General features: G+C 39.9%; 1 protein-coding gene and 1 pseudogene across 2 annotated transcripts in view; one reads left to right on the top strand and one right to left on the bottom strand.

Moving 5' to 3' along the window:
• The window catches only part of KCNQ5 (potassium voltage-gated channel subfamily Q member 5), a 518,442-nt gene that overhangs the window by 350,670 nt on the left and 150,252 nt on the right, over window positions 1-17,520 (top strand). The window lies entirely within an intron of this gene.
• On the bottom strand, window positions 6,954-7,586 carry LOC118659984 (annotated as a pseudogene).

Genomic DNA, 17,520 nt, shown 5'->3' with positions numbered 1-17,520 from the left:
CACTGAAGAGAAAAGGAATTAATTGCTTGGGGAAATCTCCAAGAAAAATCAATTTGAAATGAGGGATTTCCCTTTCTCTTGTCTAAGTAATATTCAGAAATATAGAGGGATGAAATAAAATCTCAACCTGATTTGACTTGTAGCCAGAACCAAAATTCATTCTTTTATTTCTGTTGATGACAACTTTTTAAAATTTTAAGATGGAAATTTCTAACAACTATGGTGACTAGCTACTTTTTATAAGACTGGCATTTCAGATGAATAAAAACATTATTCAAGTAGGTTCTTTTTACAATAGACAAGGAAAAAAAATCACCAAAGCAAATAACCACCCTCAACTTTTATGAATTGGGTCCCAGCCTAAGGATGCTAAGGTAGGAAGAGCATGCTGCTTGCCCAATGGTCATCCCTCCTTGACATAGCTCAGCACTGCTTAAAAGACCCCTTGACAGTTAAAAATTTTAACATTTAAGTAATAGTATCAATTATAAGCCGTATGCTTTCTTTTTCTAATTTAAAAAGTATTTTTATTTTTCAGTTACAGTTGACATACAATATTAGTTTCAGGTGTACAACATGGTGATTAGACATTTATATAACTTAGGAAGTGATCACCCCAATTAGTCTAGTGTCTATCTGACACCATACATAGTTAATACAATATTATTTACTGTATTCCCTCTACTGTACTTCACATCCCCATGTCTGTTTTTATAACTAGGAGTTGCTATTCCTAAACCCTGTCACCATTTTTGCCTATTCTCTTAACCCCCTTCTCATCTGGTGACCATCAATTTGTTCTCTGTATCTGTGAGTTTGTTTGTTTGTTTGTTTTGCTAGTTTATTTTGTTATTTAGATTTCACAGATAAGTGAAATCATATGGTATTTGTCTTTCTCTGTTTGACCAATTTCACTTAGTTTAATACCTTCTAGATCCATCCATCTTGTAACAAATGGCAAGATTGCATTCTTTTTATGGCTGAGCAATATTCCATTGTATATGTGTACCATATCTTTTTTATCCATTCATCTATCAGTGGGCACTTAGTTTGCTTCCATATCTTGGTTATTATAAATAATGCTGCAATGAACATAGGAGTGCACATATCTTTCTGAATTAGTGTTTTAGAATATCTTTGGAAATATACCCAAAAGTGGAATTGCTGGGTCAGCCATATGCTTTTCTTAAAATCTTAAACATTCAACATTTGGTTAAAAGACTGAGGAAGACAGTATTATTTTGTCCCTGATCTCTTTAAAATAGTCTCATTTTATGGTCACTCCTTTACATGTAGCCATAAACTCAGAAAATAAGGGACATTTGAAGTCTCTTCTCTCCAACTTTGGCTTAGCTGTCAGAAAGTGAAGAGTAATCTAATTCTCACTATCTTCACACTACTTCAAAGATTTCTGACCCAGATATTTGTCAAATTTGAAGGAAAATGTGGCCTTTTTCCAAAACTGTTACAACATAATTGTTGCTCTAGAACCCCAGCAAGAAGAATGTAAGCAAAAGAACAGGATAAGCAAGTATTGTCAAGTTTTATGTTCTACAAACTTATAAATAAAAACATTCTAAGTCTTAGAATCTAAAAGTTCTGAATTCCCATTTAAAATTATCTTTTTTTTAAATTAAATCTTTATTGTTCAGATTATTACAGTTGTTCCTCTTTTTTCCTCCCATAGCTCCCCTCGACCCGGTTCCCCTCCCACCCTCTGCCCTCACCCCCCCACCCCACTGTCCTCATTCATAGGTGCACGATTTTTGTCCAGTCTCTTCCTGCATCCCCCACACTCCTTTCCCCCCCAAGAATAGTTGGTCCACTCCCTTTCTATGCCCCTGATTCTATTATAATAACCACTTTATTCTGTTCATCAGATTATTTATTCACTTGATTTTTAGATTCACTTGTTGATGGATGTGTATTTGTTGTTCATAATTAGTATCCTTACCTTTTTCTTCTTCTTCCTCTTCTTAAAAGATACCTTTCAGCATTTCATATAATGCTGGTTTGGTGGTGATGAACCCCTTTAGCTTTTTCTTATCTGTGAAGCTCTTTATCTAACCTTCAATTCTGAATGATAGCTTTGCTGGATAAAGTAATCTTGGTTGTAGGTTCTTAGCATTCATCACTTTGAATATTTCTTGCCACTCCCTTCTGGCCTGCAAAGTTTCTGTTGAGAAATCAGCTGACAGTCGTATGGGTACTCCCTTGTAGGTAACTGATTGTCTTTCTCTTGCTGCTTTTAAGATTCTCTCTTTGTCTTTTGCTCTTGGCATTTTAATGATGATGTGTCTTGGTGTGGTCCTCTTTGGATTCCTTTTGTTTGGGGTTATCTGCACTTCCTGGACTTGTAAGTCTATTTCTTTCACCAGGTGGGGGAAGTTTTCTGTCATTAGTTCTTCAAATAGGTTTTCAATATCTTGCTCTCTCTCATCTTCTGGCACCCCTATAATTCGGATGTTGGTACACTTGAAGCTGTCCCAGAGGCTCCTTACACTATCTTCATATTTTTGGATTCTTTTTTCATTTTGCTTTTCTGGTTGGGTGTTTTTTGCTCCTTCGTATTTCAAATCTTTGACTTGATTCTTGCGCTCCTCTGGTCTGCTGTTGGGAGTCTGTATAATACTCTTTATTTCAGTCAGTGTAATCTTAATTTCTAGTTGGTCCTTTATCACAACATCGAGGGTCTCACTAGATTTCTTGAGGGTCTCATTAAGTTTATCGGCGGTTTCTAGAAAATTCTTGAAAAACCTTAAAAGTGTGGTTTTGAACTCTATATCCAGTAGTTTGCTTTCCTCCATTTCTGTCATTTGTGTCCTGTTTCTTTGTCTCCTCATTTTTTATGCTTCGCTGTGTCAATAGAGTGGGTTTCTGTGCTAAGTGTCCTATAGGGCCTGGTGGCTCAGCCTCCCCAATTACCTGAGGTAGACACTCTTGGTGCACCCCCTTGTGGGCTTTGTGCACAGTCTTGTTGTAGTTAAGCCTTGATTGTTGTAGGTATCACTGGGAGGAATTGACCTCCAGGCCAATTGGCTGTGATAATCAGCTGTGTCTATGGTGGGAGAACTTCTGTGCTGAAAACACCCTTATGGGGCAAGACTTGCTTCAGTGGGGCTTTGGTGCTCACTGAGTCTGCCCCCTGAGTGTGTCCTTTTTGGATCCTAGGAGCTGCAATTTGGATGGTCTCACTCTGACCACTGGGTACACTGGCTCTTGGATCTAAGGAGGTGCTAATCTAGCCTCTGCCTGAGGCTACCCAGCAGAAGCCAGCTGTAAAGCAATGCAAGTTGCCATGGGGCCTTGGGCCAGCTGCAGTTTGTTAAGTAATTTTCAGATTACAAAGGGCCGGGCCTTTCATATGCAAAAGCCTCTGTGCATGGCTTGGGTGGGGCCGGGTCCCAGGGGATCAACAGGGCAGGCGGAATGAGCAGTATGGCTGCTCTCAGTCCTGCCCTAATAGGCCCCAGCAATCACTGCGGACGCCTCTGAGAGAAAGCTGCCCTCGAGTTCTGACTGATGCCAGACAGTCCCATTTCTCCCATAAGAGTCTGGGTCCCCAGAGACTCGCCCGGAACTGGAGCTCAGAGCCTGATACTCCCTCCTGATTGAAAAAGACAACCGCGCCCTCAACTGCCAGCCCGCTCCGCATGCACCTCCGCACCTTTGTATTTTACTTCCTTACCACACCTCCTCTGAGTCTCGGTATGCTTTTCTCTTTCCTTCTAGTTGTAGAATTTCCACTCAGCCAGCCTTCCTGTGGTTCTGGATGATGTCCGTTCCATCTTTTAGTTGTATTTTTGAAGTGGTTGTGCGAGGCAGCAATCTCCGGTGTTTACCTATGCCGCCATCTTGGTTTCTCTCTCTAAAATTATCTTGAAAGTATATAACAATCAAATATAAGATGATTCTTTGTGTAGCTGCTGTGGTTTTTTTCTTCCTTTACTGGTAACAAATGATAACAAATCTAACACTATTTCTTGTCTCCTTAGAGCCACTCTGGGAAACTTGTGAGTTCAGGACCACATTGAAGACTAGGCATGAAGAACTTTGGGTTGTCACTTGGCAATGAGGAGAACAAAATCCACTTGGAAGTTCTAATACTTATAGGAAATCTTCATTAAGGATATGTTATATCTCCAAGCTTCTACTTTTTAGTACTTTTTGTGTCAGGGAAAAGTCTTGTTCTTAGCTTGGATTCTCATTCCTAATCCCTTGCCTGGAATAGACATGCATATGAGTTATGTCCCAGAGCCCATGCCCTGCTTCTTGGATCATCTGTGGGTGCCCAGTTGCTCTCAGAGAGAGAAACCCCACCTTTACCAAAACCTGGTGAGTGCCTAGAGCAGCTGTGGTGAGGAGACAGAAAATGAAAGCTCGTTCTTCCTGAGGCCCTTCTCCTGAAACGCTCCCCTTTTTTCTCAGCGTAAAAACCAAAGTTCTTGCAATGCCCTGAAGGACCCTACAGTCTGGCCCTCCTTTCCCCTCTGTCTTTACCTCCTACCCCTCTAACCTTACCTGACCTACTACAGCCGCCCATCTCTGTGTTCCTCTTCATACCTCAAGGCTTTTGCACCAACAGATCCTTCTGCCTCTTTCATCAGAAATCTGCTTGGCTCCCTCCCTTAACACTGTCTAGTCTTCTCAGAAAGGCCTATGCTGACTCTCTGTTTAAGGCTGGACACCTGCCAGCTCTCTCCAGCACCTTCAGCCTCCTTTATCACTCTCCATAGCACTTACCTTCTGTTGTATAAAATGCACTTATTCATTATATTTACTCTATGCCTCCCTCACTAGAAGGATCAAGAGGGCAGAAATGTATGACTCTTTGCTCGCTTAGTTATCTCCAGCATCTACTATAAAAGAGTACCTGGCACATAGTAAGCACTCAATAACTCTCAAATGAGTGGATTTACTTTATGGCAGTTAGAAAAGTGATTTTATATATCAAGCACTGTACTTAGCCATGTCTAAATATTAAGTCATTTAAACCATGATAAAAACCCTATAAAGAAGGAGTTGTTATCCCCATTTTATAGAAAAGAAAACTGAGGTGCAGTGAGGCTAAGTTAAATTGCCCAGTAACTAGTAAGTGGCAGAACCCCCTCCATGCTCCTAACCCTTTCTCTGCCAAATGAATGAATGAATGAATGAAACATGGTGGAGTCTCCATTTTTTAGCACTTTGTCTTGAGCTTCCTAGTATGACCAAATTAATGACCCCAGTGTTTGATAGGGACCTAATCAAATCACTGTGCCAGCCCTTTGCCTCCTAGAAGAAGAACTTGCAGTTTTTTAGATCTCCAAGGCCAGTTTCAGGAAGAGAGAGGGGCAAGGGGGCCTATCTACTGGGCCAGTTGTAAGAGAGGTACAAAAATGGATCAGAACAGAACACACAAATGTAGAGCAACAGACTGGTGGGTCTCAGGCCCATTGGATGCGCTAGAGACCCTTCCTGTGGGTCCACCCTAACATGCTTCTACCCGGCTGGGGGCTAATTCCCACCATCACAGGGGCCTAGAGCTACCTGTGGGACAGACTGAAACATATTTACATACTAATTTATGCAGCTAGCTATAGCTTTTTGGAATGATTATTGCAATGTTTGGAAAACATTTTGGATGATTGAAAGGGGGTAATTAGAATTTAGGAGGAGACATATTTCTTACCAATTTTCCATTGAGTCAATACTTAGGGAATTTCTGCTAACAAACTGTTGCCAAATAAAGATCCTGCTGGGTTTTCTTTAATTAATGAGATGGCTTGGTTGCAACTATTCCATTAATTGTTTAAATGCAAATAAGTGCTATTAAAGACCTTGAAAATTCTTTTGTCTTAAATATGTTAAACCTTTTCCCGTGTCCTCTCATTCCTGTTCTTAATTTGCCTCCTAAATCCTCTTTTAATCAATGGTACCAAATCACTGCTACCTAAACTCTAGCAGAATTGTCACAAACCCTGAATCAAGGGAGTCGGAATGGAAGTAATGAATTGTATTTGTGTTCTTGAAGAAGCTAAGAATCCACTGAGCCTGCATTTACTATGCAAACAAGCAGAGCAAACATAATGGAAGAAGGTGTAAAAATAGGAACTTTCAACAATATAAACAGGCTATACTCTCTGATAAGATATCAATTTTGAATACATAAAGCTATCTTTGAAAACTATATCTTCAGTGACTCTTAGATTCTCTTTATTATGGGGAAGGAGGGGGGGCCAGGGGCTGTGAAATGCTTGCTTTAATACAATTCTCTTCCTTGCCTGTCAGGATATGGGGCTGGGAGGTGGGGGAGCAGCAGGGAAGTCTCCCCCACAACCGTGCCTGACAAGAGGCTGTGATGGACGCAGCTGCGCAGCCAGGCTACCTTGAGGTGAGCCTCACAGCATCTCTTCCTTGGAAGCTTCATGGTCGGGCTGGAAGATAACCAAGGACGAAAAGGGGAACACATTTTCCAGGGCCCTGCTTGCTTCAACGGGAGAACACACCTCTGTGGGTTCCTTGCTCCTTTTCCCACCAGCCTAACACCTCCTGCCTCCACTTCAGGCTGCGGACATTTCGCAGCCGCACAGCTTGCCCCAGGACTTCTTCTTTCTTTCTGTTTTTTAAGGTATTGGAAGTGCAACTTTATTCTGATTCTAGACGAAAAGAAATGTGAATGACAGTAATAAACAAGGACTCACCACTGAGTATTGTGACGCGACTGCAGCAGTCTTATATTTGAAACTCAATTAGGAAGCAACTGCATTCCAACACAGCTAAGTATGCAGGTCCAAAAAATGAAGGTGTTTTTTAGCTGCCACATTCACTCCGAAGCCCATTCATCTCCTTCCACGGCCCAGAGATCAAGCACAGGCCCCGCTGAGCTCCACAGTAAAGTGGCAAACACGCTGCACCACAGGGGAGTTGCCTATAAAACTGGACTTCCGACTCGGGGCTTCAGCTTCCCTTTCTCACAGGCCGTCATCGTCCAGGAGAGCAAGAGTCTGAGCAACCTCTCAATCGGGTTCTTACTGTGCTGCCAAAGCTGGGTCCAGGACAGCCTCTGGTGGGTCAAGAGTGGGCACGGCAGCAAACTCCCACTTAGGGTCTCCAGTGAGTTTTCTAGGCTGCCAGAGGAAGGGCTTTTCAAAGTGGTAGTTCCTTTTGGCAGCCGTGCCGTAGTACTGAAGATTCTTCTTGCGGTAGAAGACAATTGATTTTGCCTTAACATTCCTGTCCTCAGTATCCGCTTTGTTGCCACACAACACGGTGGGATGTTTTCACACGCTCCGTACCAGAGCTCGATGCCAGTAAGGCACATTCTTGTGAGTCACTCTCGAAGTTACAGCAAACATTAAAATGGCACCCTGAGCTCGCCATTAGAAGTCCCCAAACTTCTCCTGGCCCCCTGTACCCCTCACATTGAACATAGTAGGTCCTCTGTTGGTGTGGAACGTGAGGGGATGGACTTCCACACCCAGGGTGGCTACTTATTTCTCAAGTTCCCCAGTCAGATGGTGTTTCACGGATGTAGTTTTCCCAGCCCCACCATTGCCAACCAGTATAAGTTTGAACTGAACTTGGGGTTCTCCTTGGGCGGCCATAATGATGTCACTTCCAGAAGCCTCTCTGGGCCATCTGACTGAGAGGTGGAAAGATGGCAAAAGAGTAATTCTGCTCCAGGACTTCTTTTGTCTAGATTCTACAGAAGGTCAACTTGACCCTGCTATATCACTTTACATCTACCCAGGCAGTCCATGTGTCTTCAGAAATGGTAAGGAGTGTACTTGCTCCAATGCATTCTTTTCTGTGGGCAGAGCCTTACTTCTAAATAGACAGTTATTTTTGCTCAGACCCTACTTGTTGTTAATGTCCTATAAAGTTGTATGGGTCTATATTACCATGGCTTGGGCATTAATTGTGCACAAGATGCTTTATTAGCTAACATGTGAATCAGTCCTCTCATATGTCATTATATTACTACTATGGTCTCCAAGTCAGGCGTCGTGTTGCCAGATAGGAATAAGTCCACAGCCAAATAAAAGAGCGGGAGAGCAGAGCAGGGTTTCAAGTTGCTGTGGCAGATCAGTTCCCTCCTACACTAAGTGATTTTCCAAATCAGTCCATCACCGATCAGAGGCTGTTTGGCAGGTGTGCATACTGGGTGGCAAGCAGGCAGTGGTGTATTACTAAAGATATGCTGATGATGTGAACGCAGGTGTTTGGCAGAAATAACATTCCAAATACTATTACAGGCAAATAAAAATGATGGTTTATCTACAATAGAAGCCATCTCTGTCTGAATTAAAGGTTAGATGTACCAAGAGAAGGCATTTTCTCTCCAAAAGGCTTCAGGATGAGAACATGGCTTGATGAATAACACAGCAGAGAAATGGAAGACACAAGGGCTATCGCAAGTACTCCTTGGATTTAGCTGTCAGAATAATTCACCATTCAATCAAATTAATAAATATTTGTCACATGCTATATTTTATGCTTAAGGATCATAAAAAAATCGGAACTCTAAAACACCTGGAAATTTCCCAAAGTTTTCTTGTTTTTATTCTCATCTCAGTTTTTCTTAAGCCAATGGTTATAGAAGATATATTCCTTCTTAATCTATTGTTTAATGGTTCAAATGAACAACAGGCAGAGACGCTTATTAAATTAGTTCAAGGTTACCTATAAACAGGCCCTTCGTCTTATCTAATTTAAGAGTACACTTGATTTATAGCATGGCTGATCTTGATTGATTTTGATGGATAACTAGAAACAATTAACTAGAGACATAAATAAATATCCTATAATCTTGACAGATTTCATAAAGGATCCAATGTGAAGATTCACATGGCTAATAAACTTGAAACTATTAAAATAACTCCAGTTATATTTTATTTTTCCTAGTGATTTGAATGTTTAAGAGGGCAGAAATCTTCAAATTTCCCTTCAATTTAGAAAGTGTTATTAATGGAATATTGTTATAATGTCATTGTTTCATTATTTTATATACTTTGAGGATAGTTAACATCTTATGTTTATCAGAGATTGCGCTGAGAGTTAATATGCACTTTCTATTTGTGGTAATATGCTCTGTTAATAGGGCCTAATGTAGATTTTCATTCTTAGAGTTTTGTCTCTCCTTTTCTTCTGGTAAGCCTAGATGACTAATGCAAGTACCCTAAAGGAACAGGGAAGGGACAGATTGTTTTGAAGTGAAGGGATCTCTCAATATAAGAGCAATTTCTTGGTCCAAGCAAGGGCAGGTGTAAGGGCAGAGACATAATGAGCACGTGAGAAAAGTTGAAATTCTCTAACACACCTAGCCCTGACCTGACTCTCAGCCTCTCAGTAGCACAGAAGCCATCTGTCTTAGTCAGCTCGGGCTGTTATAACAAAATACTGCAGACTGGATGGCTTAAACAACACATGTTCATTTCTCACAGTCCTAGAGGTGAGAAGTTCAGGGTCAAGGTGCCAGCTGATTGGTTTCCTAGTGAGGGTACTCTTCCTGGCTTGAAGATGACTGCATTCCCACTGTGTGCCCACGTGATGGAGAGAGAGAGTGTGTGTGTATGCTGTGGGTTCTCTTCCTTTTCTTATAAGAGCACTAATTTCATTAACCCCACTCTCATGACTTCATCTAACCTGATTACCTCCCAAAGGCCCCACCTCCAAACACTATCACATTAAGGTCAGAGTTTCAACATAGGGATTTTGGAGGGAAGCAAACATGCAGTTCATTATACCATAATAACTCTTGTCTTATCACAGGTGTCCACGTCCACCCACAAGAGAAATAGCCCCAACTGAAGAGAAAATTTGCTTTACAGTCAATTTGGCTGATGTGTACCAATTTCTTAAGGCCAGGGATGTCTCTTGATTAAAATACATTATTTGTTTTGTTTTAAGGAATTTTATTTAAATTTTTATAATAAAAAAACATTGCCCTTTTATATTCTCTTACTATAAAACTAATAGAGTGGCCTAATTTTATTTCTGGTATCAATGTTAATTTTATTTTTTGTTTTTATTATTGATAGATTTTAAGTATTAAGAATATTTTTAGTTATTTTTCATTTTTAATTTCAGTTTACATTCAATATTATTTTGTATTAGTTTCAGGTATATAGCATAGTAGTTACATAATCATATACTTTACAGCAGTTTTCTCCCGATATTTCCGGTACCCACCTGGCACCATACATAGTTATTATAATACTAGAGGCCTGGTGCACGAATTCATGCATGGGTGAGGTCTGGCCGGTTGGACGGGAGGTGGGGGGTGCCTGTGATGGTTGGCCAGCCAGCCCCACCCCCTGGTCGAACTCCCAGTTGAACTCCTGGTCGAACGCCTGTCAAGAGGGCAATTTGCATATTAGCCTTTAATTATATAGGATTATTGACTATATTCCCTATGATGTTCTTTACATCCCATTGACTTTTTATACGTATCAATTTGTACTTCTTATCCCTTTACCTTATTCACCCAGTGCCCCAATTTCCCTTCCCTCTGGATCTATGAGCCTGTTTCTGTTTTGTTTGTTCATTTATTTTGTTCTTTGGATTCCACATATAAGTGAAATCATATGGTATTTGTCTTTCTCTGACTTATTTAACTTAATACCCTCCAGATCCATCCATGTTGTCACACATGGTAAGATTTAATTCTTTTTATGGCCAAGTAATGTTCCATCGTATATGTGTACCACAGCTTTTTTTAGCCACTTTATTGATGGGCACTTTGGTTCTTTCATATCTTGACTATAGTAAACAAAGCTGCAATGAACATAAGGTTGAATATATCCTTTCAAATTAGTGTTTTGGGTTTCTTCAGATAGATACCCAGAAGTGGAATTGCTGAGTCATAAGGCAGTTCCATTTTTAATTTTTTTGAGGAACCTTTTGGAGGCTTTCTTGATATTTCCATTTTTATCTGATTCAGGGTTTTCGGCTTCAGTTCTAAGTTGAACTGGCTCATTTGTGATTATTTGGCAAAATTGTAGCAGAATAAATATCCAGGTTCAGTTCAAGGTGCGGCAAACTGTTTTCAATTTTTCCAGCTTAGAGTTCATGATTCAGAGGTTTAGTTCTAATCCCTGCTATATACACAGGTGGTTGCTTGCAGGCACAACCATATACAGCCAGATACAATTTAGCTTGGAGTGGGGGAGGGTAGACAACTGTAAAAAAATCAGTGAACCCGCTTTCTGTTCCTAATGGAGGGAAGAAGAGAAAGTGAGGGAAGCCCCTTATGTTCACTGCCAACTTGGGCACCCCAGCAGAGAGCACCGCTGTGGCTCTGTCCCACAGAGAGATGCCCCCGCGGCAGATGGAGCCATGTTTTACCCTGCTGTAGGGTATGTCTTTAAGAACACAGAACATGAACACAGAAGGTGTCTCTTGAGTGTCTCCCCCATATTGGATGGGCATTAAACTATAGTCCGGCCCTCCAACGGTCTGAGGGACAGTGAACTGGCCGCCTGTTTTAAAAGTTTGAGGACCCCTGGTATGGTCTTTCTGTGCTTTAAAGAGACAAAAAACAAAAGATGATTTCCTTTTGTGTATTTATCCCCATTTTCTGATTTGTGTGGGGCCATCTCTATACCTTAATTTTATTTCCTTAATATCTATTGTACTAGCAAAACTTTCCAAATTACAAAGAATTATAACTGCAACCCTTCTGACTGATGCCTTTCTTGGCAATTTATGACTCAGTTTACATCACACATCCTTTTTCTGCAGGAATTATCTGAAAGAGGCACGCTAGACTGCTGCCCTATGTTACTTTAAGTATATACACACACACACAAAAGGAGCAAAAATAGCTGGAAATTGATTATGTTGATATTCTGAAGAAAGGCAATAGTTCCAATTTTGTATGTCTAATTAGCCACAGCTCTTCAAAAATTGGTGCAAATGTCACAGGGTTTATAATGTCGGCATTTCATCTTCACAGAAGTGCTATTTGATGGCATAAAACCAGGAAAAAACTAATGGTCACAGAAGACAGCTTGTAGATTAGACAAAGGTCACTGTCTTTTAATAAACAGTGGTTGTTAATTAATGAGAAAACAACTAGAATGTGAGCTATTAGGCATTGTGAATTTGTGCCCCCAAAAATCAATCAATCTTACTTAAAACCACTTTGAGTAACTCAAGAGCAAAATAACTGCAAGAATAGAATTTCAATCTCAAATTATATAGCAAATTCATAAATATCAATAAAATAGCATCACAGTTCTCTTGTGTGACATATAAAGATTCTTCCTTAATCTCTAGAAAAGAGGGTTAATGCTAAGTTAGTATTCTAAATAGATATTCAAGATAGACTGGCTCTACCCCTGTGTCTTGGATTTCTAAAGTTCTATATGCATTCCCTTAGTCTTTAAGAGAGTAGGAAAAATGCTTGTTGTTTTACCTAATTTCTCTGAAGACAAATGGGGAAACACTAAAACTCCTTTAAGAGTTTTGGTAAAAATAATAAACATTGCCTTTAGTTGTAGAGGGCTGGCAAAGCCAAACGCCTAGGGACTTCCATTAGGAAGGACAGAACCACTGTTAGTAATACCAGCTTTACATTACAGCTTTCCTCCAAGTAGGTTAAGTACTCTGATCCTTATTCACTTATCTCTTTAGCAACCACTTGAGAAAATAGTGGGCATCTTATTTCAATTAAAAACAAGCAAGAGAAAATGAACGGGTTTATCCTAAGGTACAGCAGCAAAGGCACCTGTACCTGCTGGCCCAGCAAGAGTCAGAAGAACCACCCATAAAACATTTTCAACTGAACATAAAAGATTTTTTAATTTCTAACTCATTTGAAAATAAAATGAGACCCCCTCCAAAGGATCATTTGGAGAGCACCACTAAACCAAAACTCGGTGAGCTCAGAGCTAGCATCTGAACTTAAAGAGGAAAACATTTCCTCTTATCGGTCTCCCCCATTGGTTGGATGATGGGCAATGCCTTTTTTATTGGAATTTTTTTTGAGATAATTGCAGGTTCACATGCCGTTGTAAGAAATAATATGAGGTATCCTGGGTACACTTTACCCTGTTTCTTCAAACAATAAAATTTTGCAAATCTGTAGTATAATATCACAACCAGAATACTAATATTGCTATAATCCACAGATCTTTTTTTAAAGTTCTCCAGTTTTGGTTGTACACATTAGAATGTGTGGCTGTAGTTCTGTGCAATGTTAGAGGCTCATGTATCTGTAACAAAAATCAAGATGCCAAGCAATTCCATCACCACGAGGGTCTCTCAGATTGCCCTTTAATACCCACACCCACCTCCTCCTTCCCACCCACCCACGACTCCCCCCACAATCCTTGACTTCTGTCAACCATTAGTTGTTCTGCATTTCTATTTTTTTTGTTTCATTTTAAAAATGTCATATAATCGTTTCTCAGCCTTTTGGCTAAGATGGTGTGTAAAAATGTTACATAAATGGAATAATATGATATGTAACCTTTTGAGTTTGGCTTTTTTCACTCAGCATAATTCTCTAGAGATCCATCCAAGTTGTCTTGTGTATCAACAGTTTATTCATTTTTTATTGTTGAGTAGTAGAGCATGGTATGGATACAGTAACCCTTGTTTAACTCATTCACATGGTTAGGACATTTGGACTGTTTTCAGTTTGGGGTCATTATGAATAAATCCACTATGAACACTTGTGTGTACAGGTTTTTGTATAAACAATAAGTTTTCATTTCTCTGACATGAATGTCCATGAATATAGCAACGGTATTTTTATAAGAATTAATAAAACTGTTTTTCAGAGAAGTGGTACCATTTAACATTCCCACCAGCAGTGTGTGAATGATCCAGTTTCCCTGCATTCTCCCCAGCATTTTATATGTTATCACTATTTTTTTATTTTAGCCATTCTGACACAAGTGTAGTGTTATCTCATTGTGATTTGAATTTACATTTTCTGTATGGCTATTGATGTTGAATATCTTTCCATGTGCTGATTGGCTATCCATAAATCCTCTTCAGTGAAATGTCATTCATGACTTTTGCCCATTTTCTAATTGAATTTGTGTGTTGTTTTTTTACTCCTGAGTCTTAAGAGTTTTTACATATTCTAGATATTAGTCCTTCGTCATATATGTGGTTTGTAAATGTTTTCCCCCAGACTATAGTGTGTCTTTTCATTCTCTCTGCTTTTGATGAAGTCCAAGTCATTAATTTTTCCTTTTATACCTTGTGCTTTCATGTTCAGTCTAACAATTTTTATTAACTCAAATTCCCAAAATTTACTCCGGTTTTTTACTAAAAGTTTTATAGTTTAACATTTAAGTCCATGTTACATTTGAATTGATTTTTGTATAAGGTGTGAGGTATAGATTTAGGTTCACTTTTGGGGGGGGGCCTATTAATGCCCAATTGCCCCAACATCATTTGTTAAATGGCTATTTCTTCCTTCACTAAATTGCTTTTGCACTTTTATAAGAAAAATCAGCCCAGCCATTATGGCTCAGTGGTTGAACATTGACCTATGAACCAAGAGGTCACTGACTGATTCCCAATTGGGGCACATGCCCGGGTTGTGGGCTTGATCCCCAGTGTGGGGCATGCAGGAGACAGCCGATCGATGATTCTCTTTCATCATTGATGTTTTATCTCTCTCTCTCCCTCTCCCTTACTCTCTGAAATTAATAAAAATATTTTTAAATCAATTGAGCATATTTGTCTGTTTCCAAATTCTCTATTCTGTTCTCTCTATTGTTCTCTGTGTGTCTGTCCCTCTGAGAGTACCACACAGTCTTGAATATTGGAGCTATTAGTAGGTCTTACTATCATGTTGAGTGATTCCTTTAACTTTATTCTTCTTTGTTGGGATTGTTTTACCTATTCTAGGACCTGGGCTTTTCCATATTAATTTTAGAGTAAGTTTGTTTATTTCTTTTAAAAAAATGCTTTTTGAGATTTTTATAGGAATTTCATTAAACTTACAGATCAATTTGGGAAGAGTTGACATCTTTATTATGTTGAGTCATCCAATTCATGAACATGGTATTTCCATTTATTTAGGTCTTCTCTTATTTCTTCTATCAATATTTTGTAATTTTAACATGCATAGCTTAGAACATAGCTAAATGTTTCATTGGGTTTTTGTACATGTTATTTATTAAATTGAGATAATAAATCTCTATTTCTAACTTGCTGAGATTTTAATAATAAATGGAAAAACTGGATATCTGCATGCAAAAGAATGAAATTGGACACTTATCTAATACCCTGTAAAAAAAAATCAACTCAAAATGGGTTAAAGACTTAAATGTAAGGCCTAAAGCTCTAGAACAAAACTCTAGGGGAAGAGCTTGACATTACTCTGGACAATGATTTTTTTTTAAACAAGATCCTAAGGCACAGGCAACAAAAGCAAAACTAGACAAATGGGATTGCATTAAATTGGAAAACTTCCACACAGCAAAGGAAATAATCAACAGAGTGAAAAGACAACCTTCAGAATGGGAGAAAACATCTAAAACAAATATATATATGTTTTTTATATATAAAACTTCTATAATTCAATAGCAAAAATTCAAAAATAACCTATTTTTAAAATGAGCCAAGGACCTGGATAGACATGTCTCAAAAGAAGGCATACAAATGGCCAACAGGTATATGAAAAGATGCTCAACATCACTAATCATCAGGGGAATGAAAATCAAAACCACAATGATATCATCTCACACTTGTTAAAATGTCTATTTTCAAAGACAAAAGATAAGTTCTGGTGATGCTATGGAGAAAAGGGAACCTTTGTGCATTGTTGGTGGGAATGTAAATTGGTGCAACTACTATGGAAAACAGTATGAAGGTTCCTCAAAAAATTAAAACTAGAACTACCATATGACCCAGCAATACCACTTCTGGGAATATATCCAAAGGAAATGAAGCCAGGATCATAAAGAGATATTTACATTTTCATGTTCATTGAAACATTATTCACAATATCAAAGATATGAAAACAAGCTCTGTGTCCATCAAAGGACAAATGGATTGAAAATGTGGTGTATATGTGCAGTGGAATAACCTTGAAAGAGAAGGAAATCCTGCTATTTGCAATAACATGGATGAACATGAAGGACATTATGCTATGTGAAATAAGCCATACAGAGAAAGACAACTACAATACTACATGATCTCAATTATACGGAATCTAAAAAAGTTGAACTCATAAGGGCAGGGTAGAATGGTGGTTACCAGGGTCTGGGTGTCGGGTAAAATTGGGAGTTTTTACTGCTTAGCTATGCAAATTTCAGTTATTCATGATGAACCCGTTCTGGATATCTAATGTACGACATGTATACCTAATGTACGACATGTATAATAATAAAAGCGTAATATGCAAATCGACTGAACAACCAAACAGCAGAACAACTGTCCAGATGACCACACTATGACATGCACTAGTGCCAGGTCAGCCAAGGCAGGTGTGATGCGATTGGTCAGAGGGGCCTGCCACTGTCTCATGATCGCCCCACAGAGGGGGGCCCACGCCACCTTCTGTGGGGTGATCGATGTGGTGGGGGGGGGGGACTCCACGATAGATTACCCCAAAGGGGGAGACCCAGACCACCAGCTGGCAGGGCGATCAATCAGGGGGTGGCGGGGGGCTCTGTGATCTCCCCAAAGAGGGAGGCCAGGCCACCCTCTGCACGGCAAAACCCCAGCCAAGTGGCAGGGCCTCCCTCTGCTGGGTGATCAATCGCAGATCCCGGTGATTGATTGCCCCACAGAGAGAGTCCCAGGCCACTGGCCAGCGATGCTGTGGCAGGTGTACAGGGCCAGCCAGCAATCACCCTGCAGAGGGAGGCCCAGGCCAGCCAAGCGATCGCACCCCACACCTGTCGCCCACGGAGGGAGGTGACCAGTGGTGGGGGAAGGAGGGGCAGTGCTGCACAAATGGCAAGCAGAGGCAGTGGTGGGGGTGGGGCCAGCTGCTGGCAACTGGGGGGAAGGAAAGCCCCGATAGGCCCTGATCACCGGCCAGGCCTAGGGACCCTACCCAAGGGGTCCTGGATTGCAAGAGGGCGCAGGCCAAGCTGAGGGACACCCCCACCCCCCACCCTGTGCATGAATTTCATGCACTGGGCTTCTAGTAATAGAAGTTAATAATATTGTATTGTGTACTAAAAATGTGCTAAGTTGATTTTAAGTGTTCTCACAATACACAAAATGTTAACTGTGAGGTGATAAATACATAATTAGATTGATTATGATAATCATTATACAATGTATATGTATATTAAAACATCATGTTGTATACCTTCAATATATACAATTTTTATTTGTCAATTATACCTCAACAAAGCTGGGGAAAGGAAAAAGAGGGAAAAAGTGGTCTTTTCACACTTCCACTCCCCACTCATTTTACACCTGTCAGATGAGGGGTGATTGCCCTTCTCTAGCTCAATAAAATTTATTCCTTTTTACTGAAATAAGATGCAACTTGCAAGAACCAGGGGACAGAGTCTGTTCAAAGTGGTTTTCACACTTTTGTCCTCATCACATCCA

Source organism: Myotis myotis, unplaced genomic scaffold, assembly GCF_014108235.1.
Source record: "Myotis myotis isolate mMyoMyo1 unplaced genomic scaffold, mMyoMyo1.p scaffold_m19_p_7, whole genome shotgun sequence".
NCBI classification, from domain to species: Eukaryota; Metazoa; Chordata; class Mammalia; order Chiroptera; family Vespertilionidae; genus Myotis; species Myotis myotis.
This window is presented reverse-complemented; position numbering and strand designations above follow the sequence as displayed.